This window comes from Orycteropus afer, unplaced genomic scaffold (assembly GCF_000298275.1).
Source record: "Orycteropus afer afer isolate SDZICR_OR568_19922 unplaced genomic scaffold, OryAfe1.0 scaffold00016, whole genome shotgun sequence".
NCBI classification, from domain to species: Eukaryota; Metazoa; Chordata; class Mammalia; order Tubulidentata; family Orycteropodidae; genus Orycteropus; species Orycteropus afer.
The window spans coordinates 10,660,797-10,677,365 of record NW_006921603.1 but is presented as its reverse complement, the minus strand read 5'-3'; the positions used below and the strand labels follow the sequence as shown (position 1 = coordinate 10,677,365).

At 36.9% G+C, this 16,569-nt stretch overlaps 1 protein-coding gene across 1 annotated transcript in view; it reads left to right on the top strand.

The window, feature by feature from the left end:
- The window catches only part of JMJD1C (jumonji domain containing 1C), a 379,129-nt gene that overhangs the window by 311,260 nt on the left and 51,300 nt on the right, over positions 1-16,569 (top strand). The window lies entirely within an intron of this gene.

Below are 16,569 nucleotides of genomic sequence, written 5' to 3'. Positions count from 1 at the left end.
AAAATACTTGAAAAATATTGATCATTTCTGGCAGTAGCATTTTGAAGACAATTTTGTGACAGGATGTGGTGACGACATTTTTTTCCTTCTCAGCCAAAATCACTTTCTCCTTCAGAGTGTCATACAGTTAGCCCAGGGGGAAAAAAGTAGAGAAGTAAAGACTTAGTATAATTTGACACATAGTTTGATATATATTTTTAAGTGAATATCTTGTGTTTAATAGGGACACAATAAAAATAAGAGTATTGGTTTACTTGTCACATACCCAGTTAAATTACCTTTCATGGGGCACTCAGTTTTCAGTCTTAACTTCTAACCAGGCATTTCATAAATGTGTACATCATAAGCTTATAATTCTGTAAACCACCATTACAAATATAACTCAAAGCTTTTCCTTTACTGTCCTTATGAAAAGAACAAAACGTTTAGTTCTAGGATCCTGCAGCACTTTGGATATTATATAATTTAGCATGTTATTCTGATGATTAAATGGTGATACTGTAAAAATAGATGGTATTGAAAATATAGGTGAAATGTTAGAAAAAGTAATGGTATTGTGTTTTGTATTCTGGATGAAAAAAACTTAAGTGATTTGCCCCTGGACATCATGAACGTTGTCTTAAAATTGACTCCAAGGTACCAAGTGCCCTTAGACCTCAATGTCTGATGAATATGTTTGCAAGCATGTTATTTTTAGACGAAAAGAAAAATAAGATATAAACCAAGATATTTCTCATTTCTTACACACTGTTGATCAAATCAGTCTGGTTGGATAAGCGTAGGATTAAGGGCATTTGTCACTATGATTTGTTTTTAAATAAAGATAAAACACGAATGCTAAGAATGTTGTTTGAAAGCATATATTTAAGAATAACAAAAGATTAAAAGTGTTGGTGATGGAAAGTAGGAGGCCTCACACTTCCCCTACTTTCAAAACCTGCAGCCACAGTGGTCAAAACAGTGTGGTATTGGTGCAATTACAGATACACAGATTGGTAGAACAGAATTGAGAACCCAGTAGTAAATCCATGTATTTTTAGATAGCTGATCTTTGATAGAAGTCTGGAACCCATTGAACAAGGAGGAGATGAAGTTTTTAAAAAATGATGCTATCGAACCTGGATATACATCTTTGGGAAAATGAAACTGGATCCATTTCTCTCACCATTACAAAAACTTAAGTCCAGATGGATCAAAGTCATAAATATAAAATTTAAAGATCGTCAAATGAAAAATAAAGTCAAACTTCGAGGCCCTAATACCTGGCATAAATACGCTATCAAACATAACTAAAAAGGCACAAACAGCAGAAGACAAGTAGATGACTGGAACCTCCTAAAAATTAAATACTTAGGCACATTGAAAGGTGTCACCAATAGAGTATAAAGTGAACCTATGGACTAGGGGAGAAATGTTTTGGCATACACATCAGAAAAGGGACAAATGTCAGAAAATTACAGAAAACTTCAACACCTCCACAACAAAAAGAAAATCCAGCTAAAATATTGGCAGAGGACATATAAGACATTTCATCAGATGAGACATTCAGGTGGCTAACAAGCACATGAAAAAATGTTTGTGATCATTTGTCATTAGAAAGACAGCAAGTCAAAGCAGCAATGAGATACCATCTCACCCCAGAATTAATAGCAAGGTTCAAAATAACAGAAAACAAGAAATGCTGGGGAGAGTGTAGAAACACTGGAACCCTGAAACTCTGCTGGTGGTACTGTAAAATGGTGCAAATAATATAGAAAACAGTATAGCACTTCCTTAAAAAGCTGAAAATAGCAGTACTGTATGATCCAGCAATCCCACTACTAGGTATATATCCGAAACAAGTAAGAGCTGTGATGGAAACAGATGTATGCACTCCCACGTTCATCGCAATATTATTTATAGTAGTAACTGCCTAAGTGCACATCAGCAGATGAATGGATAAACTATGGTACATACACACAATGGAGTATTACACAACGTTAAAGAACAATGATGAATCTACAGAGCATCTCATAACATGAATGAACTTAGAGGGCATTATGCTGAGTGAAATCTGTCCATCACAAAAGGACAGATAATGTATGAGACCACTACTGTAAAAAGTCAAGAAAAGGTTTTCCCACAGAAAGAAATTTTTTGAAGGTTACGAGGGTTGGGAGGGGAAGGGAAGGTAAATTATATTAACTTGCATGAAGGGAAAGGCAATACACAATAGAGGTTAGCACAGTATAATCAAGGCATAGGAAGATACTGGGAGGAGCACAAGAGTTAAAGGCAACAGAGATTTATTGTTACATACACAATCCTGCAATAACAGTAGTAACAATATATGAGTGGATACATAGATATATTGTGAAGGCAAATGGGACTATACCCATAAGTTTATATATATATATATATATGTATGTATGTATGTTTGGCAGAGGCTATTTCTACATACATATATATGTATGCTGCAAATATATCTATAGACCTTACAGGGGCCAAAGTTATGAAAACTTCTTAGCCATAACCAAACACCTTGAGGGAATCTGTTCCTGGGCCTAGGGACTCAGGGCCATAGTTCTGGGTTAGATTTCATGGTCAACTGGCATAACATAGTCCACAAAGGTAGTATTCTACATCCTACTTTGGTGAATAGCTACTAGAGTCTTGAAAGCTTCTGAGTGGCCATCTAAAGTGTATCTACTGGTCTATCTTTGTCCAGAGCACATAGAGTGAAGAAAAGCAAAGATGCATGGAAATAGTTAGTTCAGAGGACTAATGGACCGCGTGAACCGCAACCTTCATGACGCGGAGACCAGAACTAGATGGTACCCAGGCACTACTGCTGACCACTCTGCAAGGGATCACAATAGGAGGTCCCAAAAAAGAGTGGGAGAAAAATGTGGAACAGAACTCAAAAATCATAAAAAAGAGGAATTTACTGGTCTGATAGACACTGGTGGAGCTCCTGAGACTGTGGTGCTTAGACACCCTTCAAGCCTGGAATTGAAAACACACATACACAGACACGCACGCACGCGTGCTCACACACACACACACACACACACACACCGTCTGTGGCTCAACTGTCAACCAAACAATAGAGGCCTCTAAGGTCAACAATAATACCAGGGAGGTATGCATTCCTAACCATTCAAGATCAAAAAGGCAACATTTGCCCAGGGTTAAAGGCTCAGAAGGCAGGAAGGGATAGGAAAAAAAGACTAATGGAAACAGTAAACAGAGGGAAGAAGTAGGAAAAGTGCTGTTATAAATGTCACAAGATGTGTATAAATTGTTGAATGGAAAACCAATTTGCTCTAAACTTTCATTCAAATCACAAAATAAATTTTTTAAAAATTTGATGTTCATAGTTTTTCCCTTTTTGTGCAATATAATTATTTTTTAACCAATGAAAAATACACCTAAATATCATTAGATTTTCTGATCATCACTACTATTTCTTTAACTATTTCCATTAACAGTCTTAAATGAAAATAATTTTATAGTATTAACTTTTATGTATATTGTGTGAATTGAAAAATCGGATTTTCTCATTTGGTTTCAGAATATGAATAATTTAGGAGAGATGAGCATGCAATACATTCCTTTCTTATGTGAATAGGAAAAGAATTGCAAGGATAATACAAAATATTAGTTTTCTCTCCTTCTGTTGTTGTTATGTGCTGTCGAGTCAGACCCCTCCTTGGGTTTCCGAAGCAGTATCATTACAGAAGTAGAGTGCCCCATCTTCCTTCCAAGGAATGGCTGGTGGGTTTGAACCGCCAGCCTTCTGGTTAGCAGTCAAGTGCCTTAGGTACTACGCTACCAGAGCTCCTTTTTTCCTCCTACCATATCTGAAATACTACATATAAGCATGTTTTTGAAAGATTGAAATTCCATTGTGTTTATTTAAATAGCAGTTTAGATTTTAGGCTTCCTTAATTAACCAAAATCAATTAAGAATGATGAAATTATGTCTACACAGAACTTAATAGCCTGTTTTTAATTGAAATAAAAAATATATATAACAAAACAGTTGCCATTTCACATGTACAGTTCAGTGACTTTAATTACCTTCACCACGGTATCCTATTGCTTTTAATTGTCTCCAATGTTTAAATGTTTATCTTTAAAAAGATTTTACACACACGTGCATATATGTATACATATGTGTGTGTGTGTGTGTGTGTATCTATAGATGTATATAGATAGATAGATATTAGAACCACTCCTCACTTATCAACATGGGGTTAGATTCCAAAGTCCAGGTCATCATGTGAAAATCAGTGGTATGCAAAATAAAGGATGACCACATCCTTACATAGCTGCCAAAGTACATCATTGCCAAACCACTGAGAATCATGGCTCAGGCAAGTTGACTCATAACTTCAACCATCACAGCCAGAGTGACTCTCAGCTAGCACCTCAGTGTTTGCTACTGCCAGATACACGTCTTTAATGCACAAAATAGCCATATAGTGGATTTTTTGTTGTTGACATAGATGCAAAATATCAGATACCAAGGTATTCAATAAGTGAGAAATAGGTGTCAACCTCTGTATATGTGTGTTTCTATATACACACATGCATACTTTTTATTTTGGTTTATATTTTTGTATATAATGTATATACAGTTTATGTAATGTGGATATTTATGGAAATAGTTTGCAGTCAGTATGCCATAAAATTAAATTACATTGATATGTTATTATTGTTGTCATGTTCCGTCGTATTGTCTCCAACTCATAGTGACCCCTTCTTGGGGTTTCTGAGGTGCTATCACAACGGAAGTAGATTTCCCAACCTTCCTTCCAAGGAGGGGCTGTTGGGTTTGAACTGCCAACCTTCTGGTTAGCAGTCAAGTGCCTTAGGCACTGTGCCACCAGAGCTCCCTACATTGATACAGGAGTTTTTAAATCTTGCATTGTACCATTGCATTTTTATTTTGTTCTTGTTTTAAGTCAAGGTAGGCAAACTACAACCTCAGACCAAATCCAGTCTGTTTTGTTTCTTTAAAGCCTGTGAGCCTTTTACTTTTTTTAATAGTTTAAAAAAAACTCAAGAGGACTAATAGGTCATGGCACATGAATATTGTGAAATCTAAATTTAATCAGTGTTGATAAATATTGTTTTACTGGAACATAGCCACACTCGCTCATTTATGTATTTGTTTATGATGTTGTTAACCATAGTTGCTTTTTTGTCACAATAGCAGAGTTGAATACAGGGAGTCCCCAACTTATGACAGGGTTCCATTCCAGTGACACCGCTGGAAGTCGGTTCTGACCTTAAGTTGAATATGAGTTATTATTAATTGCCTTTTATTAGTAGTATCTTTATAAATTTTATCTGTATTTATTTGTGGTTGGAAACATTGTGTATAAACTTAACAAATATACTGTAATAAGTATATATGTACATGCATAAAAAATACACAGATCTTTCAAATTTACTCTAGTGATGATAAAGAGTTTAATGACTGTGGCATTTTTGTTGGTTGCAATAATAACTCCACTTGTAGATAGTTCTGGATTCTCTCTTTAAATGAGGATGGCATTTCTAGTTAGAAAATTAGAATTGTCCATATGGTCCTTGTATTGGTTACCTACTGCTGCTCTGACAGAAATATACCACAAATGGGATGACTTGAACAAACAGTTTATTCTCTTAAAATTTTGGAGGCATAAGTCCGAGTTCAAAGTGCCAAGCTCTAGGGGCTGGCTAAAAGCCCCTCAACATTGGGTTTCAGCTCTCCCTCCTGCTCCTGACCCACTGAAGCTAGAGGCTTATCTTCACTCAGACAGCTGCTGGCTGCTGAGGCTGACAAGCCCATCCATGGTTGACAAGGAAAAAGGCACAGTCCCGATGTTACCAAACCACACGGCAGGTCATTAATTCAAGTCAGTTGAAAGTCCCAAAGCTGGCAGAGCATGGCAGGCTGCTGAACAATGACACAGCTACATGCAGGGTTCAAGCTTGCCATAAGCTAGAGACCGCTTCCCAAGGCTTCTGCTTGTTTACAGGAAGCAGACTACATCCCTAAGACTCAGCTGCTCACAGTAGATTGCACCATGGAGCTGATTGCCAGTGTCATAATGGGGAATACTACGTCCAGCTGCCCAGCCACTCAACCAGGGCCAGCCAAGTTAACACACAAACTTAACTACCACAGTCATTTTCTTTTTTTCCTTCATATATTTTGTGGTGACATGTCACTTCTTCCTGAATCTGCCTCTTGACTTTAACAAAATGATCACCATTTGGATCCAGGTTTTTAAGAAAGTGACGCTCCTGATTCAGTTCAGAAAGCTAAGTCTATATGACCACATTTTAAACAGTAAGTCATACAATTGACCATCTGGGAGTAAACATCTAAGAATGATAACATCAACTATTTATGCAGTTCACTAACAATAAGATACTCCAAGAAAAACAAAAGTGCAATTCGTAGTACTTCAAATAGTGGTAAGTTGGGGACTGTTTATAGCTGCAACAGAGATGATAAGACCTGTAAAAACTAAAACATTTACCCTCTAAAGAAAACTTTTGCTGACATTATTTTAAATCATCAAAATACAGAGTAAGCCTTTATTGGAAACTGCATTTCATTAAGCAGCAGATGTTACAGGCAACTGTGCTTTTGAAGGACCTCTAAGAGTGGTCTTAGATTTCGTTGCTTTTCTGTCTCAGCCAATTCTGTCAGTTATGCAGGGTTTGGTATGATGGCAATTGTTGTCACACTCGACCAATGTGGGTTTAACGTGTATGGTTTTAACTGTTGTACAACCACCCCTGGGGTCTAAGGGTAGCACTAACTTACAGCTTGCTGCATTATGAATTTAATGTACAACTTTGGAAAAACTGGTATTGTATACAAATAGTTGCTTTTATGGTACTCTCATAAAATACAATAGAGTATTATTTTTATAGGTTAATTTTTATGAGATTTAAGAAGCTCACTGGATGTGCCCATAAAAGTCAAGGATCTGTGTATTGCGTGGGTGGAAGAATCATTCCTTCAGTCTCAGTTGGAAAGTGGACATTAGGTCATTCTCTGTCAGAAACTGCCCAGGGAGAGAAAAACTTTTACTCCAGTTTTGTGATATTGCATGGCTCCTAAAATGAAAGTGACATCAGGTGGGACCTTAGAGCAAATCTCTTATAATTATTTAGCCAGTCAGCTCAGTCACTTAGAAAGAAATGGACTACTGCTATATTGTTACCTGAAATCTCTGGGTGACACAAAGAAGTCGTCAAGCACTTAACTGAAAGATTAATTGTTCAACACCCAGAGGTGGCTCAAAAGAAAAGACTGGTGATTTGCTTCCATAAGGGCACAGCCTTGAAAACTCTGTGGGGCACAGTTGTACTCTGCTCTGTATGGGTCACCATGAATCAGAACCAACTTCTGGAAACTGGTTTTGTTTAGTGTTACCTAGAGATTAGTGTTGCTTCAGTGATACAGTTGTTGCTTTCCTTGTGGGAGACACTGATTCCCAGCCAGTGTTCCTCGCCTCTGTCAGTGGAGGCTTGTGTTGCTGTGATGCTGAACAAGTTTCAGCAGAGCTTCCATACTTAAGATGAACTAGGAAGAAAGGCTTGGCAATCTGCTCCTTAAAATTAGCCAGTGTTAAAACCTATGAATCACAGTGTCTGATAGGCAACTGATCATGGGATTGCACAGGATTTGGTAATGTTTTGTTCTGTTTTACATGGGATCACCATGATCAGGAGCCTACTTGATGGAAGTTAACCACAACAACAATATTAATACGTCATTCGTTCCTCTGTTGGATCTTCTCTCAGTAATTAAGTCTAGAGTATGTGTGACATAAGAATATTTGTTGATCTAATTTGTAAGACAACTGAAAATGTGGCTTCTTCAATGTGTTTGTGATAAAATACATACAACAAAACCAATTTTAAGTATACAATTCAGTGATGTTAATTACAGTCACCATGTTATGCAGCCATCACCACTATCAATTTCCAAATGTTTTTCATCACCCTCAACAGAAATTCAGGCCACCTTAATTAATACCTGCCTGTTTTCCTTGCCTCCAACCCCTGGTAATCACTGATAAACTTTTTTATCTCTGCATTTGCCTGTTCTAGGTCTTTCATATAAAGAATCATACACTATTTGTCCTTTCTTGTAATATTTTCAGTTTTCACCCATACTGTAGCATGTATCTGTACTTCCTTCTTTATAATTAATAATATTCCATTGTATAGATACACCACATTTTGTTTATCCATGCATGTGTTGATGGACCCTTGGATTTTTCCCCTTTTGGCTGTTGTGAATAGTGCTGCAGTGAACTTTGGTGCACAAGCATGTGTTTGAGTCCATCTACTTAATTCTCTTGGGTATATACCTATCAGTGGAATTGCTGGGTTGTATGATAATTTTGTGTTTAACTTTTGAAGAGCCACCAAGCTGATTTCCATAGCAACTGTACCATTTTACATTCCCACCAGCTTTGGATGAGGGTTCCAGTTTCTCAACATCCTTGCTAAACTTGTCATTTTCCATTTTTTCTGATAAAAGCTATTCATCCTATTGAGTTTGAAATAGTAGTACAGCGTAGTCCCTGACGACTTAGTCAAGTTACCATGAGCCACACCTAACAACCATCTGTTGTATTTCTGGGGAGGGTGCGGGGGGGGGGGCGAATACACCTCATTGTTAGTAATATACATTACTTAAAAGTTTGTAGCACATAATTTGCTGGTGTTACCATTCTCAAATGTTCACGCATAGTGTTCAAAGATTGGATTAATAAAGATACTGATAATGAAAGGCAATAATAATAACGCCTCCAAGAGAAACGTATTTGACTTTTATCAGAATCCACTTGCAACAGAGTCTTCAACTGGATCATAAGTTGGGGACTTCCTGTATCTTATTGTGGTTTTAAAGTGCATTTCCCTAATTACTGATAAAAGAAGTTCTGGTGGCACAGTGCCTAAGGCAGTTGACTGCTAACCGGAAGGATGGCAGTTCAAACCCACCAGTCCTTCGGCAGAAGGAAGATGGGGCCATCTACTTCCATCAAGATTTACTACTTTGGAAAACCAATGGGGTTCACTATGAGTCAGGATCAACTCGATGGTAGTGAGTTTGGTTTGGTTTGGTTTAATGACTAATAAAATTAACCATCTTTACGTGTTCTTTTTTGACCGTTTGTATATTTTTGGAGAAATGTGTATTCGAGTCTTTTGCTCATTTTTAATTGGATTGGACTTTTTGTTGTTGTTGTTGAGTTGTAGGAATTTTTATGTATTTTCTATATTAAGCTTTTTCCAGATACATAGTTCCCACGTATGTTTTCCTATTCTACAGGTTGTCTCTTCAACTTTGTTGATAAAGTCCTTTGATGTACAGAGTTTGTAATTGTAATGAGATCCCATTTATTTCTTTTATCTTGGGTTACTTATAATTCTCTTATCATACTTGAAACTCCATTGTCAGTCAAAAAGTAGATCCCAAAACTTACCGCTGTTTTTCTTTTAATAGTTTTCTAGTTTCAGTGCCTACATTTAGGTCATAGATTAATTTTTAAAATGTTAATTTTTATATATAGCATAAGGTAAAGGTCCATCTTCATTCTCTTACATGTAGAGAGATCCAGTTGTACCAGTGTTATGGCATCTATTTCGAGAACTGTATTGCTGTAGAACCAAGTCAGGTATATCAGAAGATTTAGTACTATGATACTAGTTTTATGGACTAACTTAATTGTTGTTTTGTTTTCTTTTGTACTCTTAGGAAATAAAGATGCACTTGAAAATAGAGTTACTGTCAAAGTATAGATTCTGACCTGATTTTAACTTTTCATCTTTTAATAATTCCTCTTATGTTTTCCCGTTTCCTTGGCTCCATCATATCCTTACGCATACATGAACATATTTCTGTGATTTGATCATACCAAATAGTAATTCAGGACAGTGTTTACCTTAGAACAGAACATTGTGAATTTGTAGGTCACAAATTTTATAGGAAATTATTAAAGGGATATCTTCTCTTTTATGCTTTCTGATTATAAGATTACTTACTACAGTAAGTCTCTCTTCTCTTTGATGAGTGTTAAAATATAGCGGCATGTGGAAATTTACATAAGCAGCATTAGAAGGTTACAGAAATCTAAGTTTACTAGATGACCCTTTCTAACTTGGTAAGATAATGTTACTTCTTCCATCTTTTTATATGATATAAATAAATGTGGCAAAATTTGATTGAAAGGCACTATTAGTAAACAGTCTATTCATTCTTTTTGCTTGTGCTTTTCAAAGAGAGAGAGAAGGTGAAAAGAGCTTGAGCTCTGAATTCACAGATCTAGGCTCATATTCCAGTTCTCTCCATCACTTCGTGACTGTAATCATGGACCTCTCCTGGCATAATTTATTAAAAGAGTGTAATAATTCAAGTCTCACAAAGCAGTTATGAAAATTTACAATTTATGGAAAGCACTCAGCACAATATCTGCAATAATAAATGCGCAATTACATTAACTATTTTTATGTGTTACTATTTATATTTAATTTCCCGAAACTGTTCAATTTGAGCTAACCCCTGTCTTTGCTTAAAGGAGGAACAAATACACAAGTAGACGGTTAATATAGACCAAAATCTCACTTAAGGCTTTCTTTAGAACTTTTCCGTGTTTTATTATACAGACAGTCCTCTAGTTATAAACATCTGACATAAATCCTGTAGTTAAGAACCAGCTTCCATAAAGCTTATTAAAAATTCAAAGTACATACAATGGTTCATAATTAAAAGCAGGCAGTACTTTTCTACTTGCATCAAAATATTATTACTAATAGTATTATGTTACATTAAAGATATTTTATTATATCTGGAAGAGTTTCCTTAATGTTTTCTTACTTAAAGAAAGGTATTACTATGTACTAAGACAGACATTTCACTGACATTAAATATGAACTGAGGAGCTCTGGTAGCATAATGCCTAAGGTACTGGACTGCTAACCAGAAGGCTAGCTGTTCAAACCCAGCAGCCGCTCCTCTGAAGGATGGTTGAGCAATCTACTTCCGTAGTGATACCACCCCGGAAAGCCAAGAAGGGGTCTTTATGAGTCGGGTCCGACTTGATGGCACGTAACACTACCAACAACAACAAATACAAACTGTACCTAAGTGATCCCAACTTACCTATCTAAGACTTCAAGACAGATGGATGGCAGTTTCATTTTTGCTGTTGTTGAGAATATACTGAGCAAAACATAAACCAGTTTCACAGTTTGTACAGGTACCATTTAGTGACATGCATTACATTCTTCAACTTGTTACTACAGCCATCTTCACCCTCCTTTTCTAAGTTGTTCTTCCCCCATTAACATAGATTGACTGCCTCTGGTTCCTGTCTTCTCTTTCGAGTTGCTGTTGTCAAAGTTCTTAGAAGGGCATAATTCTCAAGGCAGGCTTTTTTTTTTTTTTTTGCAGTGTTTACTCCCCACCCCCACCCCCCACAACCACCCCTGGTAACCAACAAAGAAAGTTTTCTTCCATATATAAACCTTTCCTTGACTTTTTACAATAATGAACTAATAAAGTGTTTATCCTTCTGTGATTGATTTATTTCACTCAGGATAATGTCCTCCAAGTTCATCCATGTTATGTGGTTTTTTGCAGATTCTACATTATTCTTTAGTGTTGCGTAGTATTCCATTGTGTGTATGTACCATAATTTGGTTATCCATTCTTCTGTTAATGGGCATCTAGGTTGTTTCCATCTTATTGCTATTGTAAATAGTGCTGCAGTGAACATGGATGTGCATTCAAGGCAGACATTTTTTACTACTTAGTTTTAAGAAGACTTCAAGGGATATTTTTGGTTTAAAGGTTAAAGATTATCTCTGGACATTAGATTCAGAGGTTCATCCAGTCTTTATGGCTACAGGAAGTCTGAATCTCATGAGAGTTTGAAATTCTGTTCTATATTCCCCCCCGCCCCTTTACCAGGATTCTTCTATAGAATCTTTGATCAAAATGTTCAGTGATGGTAGCCAGGCAGCATCTAGTTCTGGTCTTCATTGCCAAAGGAGGCAGCTGTTCATTGTGGCTTTTAGCCACACATTCCATACCCTCTTCCTGTTTCTTACTCTCTCCCTTTCTCTGTTGCTCCAGGTGGATAGCAACCAATTGTTGTATTTTGGTTGGCTATTTCCAAGCTTTTAAGACTCCATACAGGTTTTAATGGCATATTTTTCTTCCAAGACACCTCTGCATGGACTAAGAATGCCAGCCTTTTGGTTTATGGCTGAGTCTCTTAATCATTTTCACTACTTGAGAACTCCAGTGAAATATTTGGGATACAGTTTATGGAGGAGGGGAGAGACACAGAAAATACTATGTTTTCTCTATGTGGTAATTTGCCATTGCAAAATTGAAGCATATTATTTATTCAAGATAGACAAATTTTGTCTATAGGTAACTATTGAAGTTCCTGTCTTAAAGGTGTGAAGAGTAAAGTACTGTACAATTAATTTGTTTTTAATCTCATACAAGGTCAAGATACACTTGAGGTGTGTCATTAGTCAAATGCATTTTGTGACGTACAGTAAATATTCATAGCTAGTTTTTACTTGTAGGTCTTTAGTTTCTCTCTGCCTTATGCTTGTATCTGACTTTTAGTACTTTATAGAAATTTTCATGTCAATAAATAAACTTCATTTGGCCACCTGCTAGCAACAGTGTTGAAAGATTTGACCCTTTAACCTTTTATTGAGACCCTGTAAAATGGGAATAATGACAGTGTAACAGAAATGCCTATAATTTACAAAGCAGTATTCACATAATAGGAGTAGGATTGGGGTCATTCAGCAGCAATATGCCTTTTATAAACCAAGCAACATGTTAGGATAATTTTAGCAGGTGTATTAGTTTCCTTGCACTGCTGTAACAGATTAACCACAAAGTTGTTTTTAGGTGCTGTCAAGTTGGTTTCAACATGGCAACCCTATGTACAACAGAATGAAACAGTGCCCCAGGCCTGTGCCATCCTCACAATTTTTGCTATGCTTGAGCCCCTCGTTGTAGCCACTTTTCAGTCCACCTCATTGAGGATACTCTCCTTTTTCACTGACCCTCTTGCTACTTTACCAAGCATGATATCCTTTTCTATGTCCCTTTTGATGTATGACCAAAGTACGAGAGATGAAGTCTGGCCATTCTCGCTTCTAAAGAGATTCCATCTGTACTTCCTTCTAGACATATTTATTTATTCTTCTAGCAGTCTGTGATCCATTAAGTATTCATTGCCAACACCAAAATTAAAATGGATCAATTCTGCAGTCTTCCTTATTAATTGTTCAGCTCTTAAATACATATGAGGGTATTGAAAATACCATGGCTTGAGTCGGGCCCACTTTGGGTTTCAAAGTGACATCTTTGCTCTTATGCACTTTAAAGAGGTCTTTTGCAGCACAAATTTATTCTCTTGCAATCCTGGAGGCTAGGTATCTTGGAATCAAGATGTCACCTAGGCCTGCTCCATCTGGAGTTTGTAGAGGTGGGTCCTGCCTTCTCTGTCCTACCCTTTGTAGCTCCAAGTGTTTGTCCTTGACCTGTGGCACACTTAACTCTAATTCTTGCCTCCATCTTCACGTGCCTGTGTTCTTGCCGAGTTTCTTTTTGTCCTTATGAACAGTCCTCATGAAGAGAATGGGACCCACTCCACTGACTGCATCTATTTTCTTTTTTATTCTGATTTGGGTGAAAGTTTACAGAGCAATTTCATTTTCCACACAACAGTTCTCACACATTTTGTTTCATGGCATTGATTGTCATCCCCATTATGTAGCAGCTCTCTTTCCACTTCTTCCCTGTGGTTACCTTTTCTCTGTGCCCTTCTTTCCTATACATTCCTGCCCTCTGAGTAGTCTCCTGTGCAAATACTGCCCTTCTTACCTCCTATGGTTAATTGTTCTAAGGAGTGTTTCTATGAGGTGTAAATGTTCACTTTTATGTTTGGCTTCAAGCCATGGAAGTGAGTTGAATTCCAAGTCCAAAAGGTGACTAGGGGCCATAGTCTGGGGGTTTCACCAGTCTTTATCAGGCCAGTAAGCCTGGTCATTTTTATGATTTTGAGTTTTGTTTCACTTTTTTTCCCCCCACTCTATCCAGGACCTCCTACACTGATCCCTTTCCAAGTGGTTGATGGTGGTAGCCAGGCACCATCTAGGGTCACGTAGGGGGAGGTTTGCATGGTCCACTAATCCCTTGGACTAATTGTTTCTATGTATCTTTGCTGTTCTTCATTCTTTGCTCCAGATGAGGAGAGACCAATTTTTGTATCTTAGATAGCCTCTGACCTAATCTTTACTAATTATATCTGCAGTCTTTATCCAAATAAGGTCACATTCACAGGTACCTCAGATGTTAGGATTTCAATATATCTTTTTGGGGAGCATTATTCAACTTATAACAGTGGTTTAAATTTACTGAGTAATCCATGTTATCCAATGTCATGTATAATTCAGAATTGGATATTTTAAGCATACTAGCTTCAATACTATTTTGACTTCATTATGAAAATTTATTAATTAAGATGGAAACATGTTAGCAGCCAGTATAGAAAAGACAATTGGTAACCAGAAATTTAAGTTTAAGCAGTTTTTAATTGTGTACTTTCTGTACTAGAAAATTAGTATTTCATTATTGGAAAGATATGGCTATGTTGTCTGATTTTACAGACACAGCCCATTATTTGAATATGTTGAATTTTTATAAATTTAGAATCCCATTAGTTATAAGTTGTAAGATTTCAACATACACTACACGTGTACCTGTGTACGAGCTACTCTCGTTGCTGCCTTACTAGTAGTTTATGCTTCCTCTCCCTCAAAACATAAACACTTGGTGTCTTTATTTACACTTTAGTAAATTTTGTATACATCAGTAGTGACATGGAATTGCCAAACCCACTTACTTGATTGTGTGGTTTTCTAGACAAGCGCCCCCATTCTCTTAATGCTAGTTAAACTTACAGACTAAGAGAACTAGGGCAACACAGGTGAATGTTTAGACTAGATAAGATTATAACAGCTGTGGAAATAATGAAAGGTGAATTTAAATGTTTGAAGAAGTATCAGAATTAAGGGTGAATAGGGCTTGTGTTTGGCTCCAAGAATTTTAGCTTAGATCTGTGTATGGAAGTTAAGATGAGAAAGATTTTTAAAAGAATATGATTGCTATCTGAAAATCGTTTGTGTTCCTGTGTTCTGCCGTAGACTAGACTGTCATCTAGTGTGCATCTAGATGGTTAGAGTCCAATACAACTGCCCAAGATATTTTCTGTTTGTAAAATGATGAGGTTAAGTATGAAGTGTGTGTGTGTGTGTGTGTGTGTGTGTCGGGGGTGGGTGGGGGAGCGTTGGCCCAGGTAGGGAGTTGCTAGAAAGTTCTTTATAAAACAAAGACACACCATGGATATTCTTCGTCAAAATGACAAGTTTTACTACTTTTTGTGTGACATATTTCTATCCTAGGTTGCCCTGTAAAATAACATTTCTGTACTGTTTCCAAGGAACATAGTTGGTAACTTTTACCAACTATGGCTCATACTTGTATCTTTTGTCTTTTAATGGGTTAAAAATATATACCAGTATATTTACCAGTATATTCCAAAAATACAGAGTTGTGCCTTAAAGCAGTAATGAGATGAGAAGGAAAAGCTTTACTTGAATAGATTTTAGAACAGAAGAGATGAAGTATGATAGTACATGATTAGAAGTTCTTCTCTAACTCTTCAATCACCTTTTTTTGCTTTCCAAATTAATTTTACTCACTAGATATAATTCTCTTCATTTAGCTCCTTTCTTTTCACTGGTGTCCATGATCTGCCAGCCCACATTTAAAAGAGCCGCCGTTTGACCGTGCAGCTTTGTTGTTCTTCCCAGCTTCCCTGGGGCTCCTCCTGCTGACTTCATCTGCAGGAGCAACAGAGGTGCTTTGAGAAAAGAAAACGAAATGTCAGAGTCTAGCAGGAGACCAACAGATTGTTGGAAACCATGTGACTGACTGTGATTCACATCTCCGAGGAGAGAGAACTTGTTGTTTCTGTGTTTGGATCCACTATATTACGAAAGTATTCTTCTACCCTAGCAATGTAATTTTAATTACCTAGGTGCTTTGATAACCAAACCAAACTCAATGCTGTCGAGTAGGATCTGACTCATAGCAACCCCTCTTTGGGTTTCCGAGGCGGTATCACTACAGAAATAGATTGCCCAACCTTCCTTCCAAAGAGTGGCTGGTGGGTTTGAACCATCAGCCTTCTGGTGAACAGTCAAATGCCTAAGCATTACCCCACTGGTGCTGTGATACTGGCTTGAAAAAACAAAGCTTTTGGTAGTGAAGTTACTGGTCAAATGAGGTTGAGTAGAATGGAATTTGATGACATTTAAATCAAGACAATGGATAAGGACTTTTAATAGTTCTGATATTATGGGAGGATAACACATGTATTTATGTATCTATTGTCACAGTTATTTAATTTTGATTTTTTTTGCCCCTCCCTTAAATAACCTGGTGCTATTTGGTTTGTGTATGACAGT